Raw genomic sequence first — 1059 nt, forward strand, 5'->3', positions numbered from 1 at the left:
CGCTTGATTTTCCTGACACAACAATGGAAATAAAGGGGAGTTAACGGTGAGACTGGTCTGAGACAGCTTGACACAGCCTTGGTTTTGTTGCATTTGTGTATGTCCTGACACAAGGTAACTTCAGGAAAAGAATGCTTCTCACTTTGGTGAGAGTCAACGCTGAAAGCTGAACTAGGAAAAAAAAAAAGGATGCAAGCACTGGATTTTTTTGTGCCTCTCTGTGATGGGGAGGGGTGTGGGAGGGAGACAGACAGGGGGAAAGAAGACAATATAAATGTGCTTCTATTGGCCAAAGCAGGGGGGGAGAGCCAGTATTTGAGCAAAAAGTGTAATAGGAGCGAGCAGGGCAGAGTTGTTAGAGATGTAGGCAGAAGAGAGAGCAGTCTGCAGAAAAATAGAGGAAAGACGGATGGTGACCACGGAGTGCTAAAAAACTTAAAAATGCAGGCTGCTTTTCTGGTCTGCTCCAGAAGTCTGTTTTCATTCATGCAGAAGCATAGGTGTAGATTTTATCAGGACTTTCGGCTGGAGCACCCGCAGCTGTGGATTACAGATGCTTCCTGTCATGTATAAACACAATCATTATGTGAAAGCATGGCACCCACACGGCTACCTAAACAGCCATTCCTCCGGACTGAAGCGCTTTGTTCTCTTTGGAGTTATTTTTATGACTACGAGCAGGACTCTACCCAAAAGTTACTAGAAGCAGCCGTGGTTTTTTATGTCAATTAAATGGATTTTGTTACTTGTAAAATACATGTCCAAACACAAGTCCATTCTTCAATCACAAAGTATGTTTTCTTAACACACGGTGATATATAATGACACTTGTTTGACTGACAGCACAAATGTAAACCCTAGTAAATACCACCTGTAACTTTGAAACTGGTGAAGCTCAGTTAATAAAAATAAAAACATCAGAAAAAAAATAAAAATCATGGGCTTTTGCATTACACTGCTACTTTTTTTTTACATATCAGATTTCAGCATGAATATGAGTTAACTCAGTGAAAGGACTTGGCTGGATTAATGATGCTGTGTGTTAACGTCTACGTGTGT

Source organism: Myiozetetes cayanensis, unplaced genomic scaffold (assembly GCF_022539395.1).
Source record: "Myiozetetes cayanensis isolate MyiCay16 unplaced genomic scaffold, myiCay2020 scf1, whole genome shotgun sequence".
In the NCBI taxonomy this organism is placed as follows: domain Eukaryota; kingdom Metazoa; phylum Chordata; class Aves; order Passeriformes; family Tyrannidae; genus Myiozetetes; species Myiozetetes cayanensis.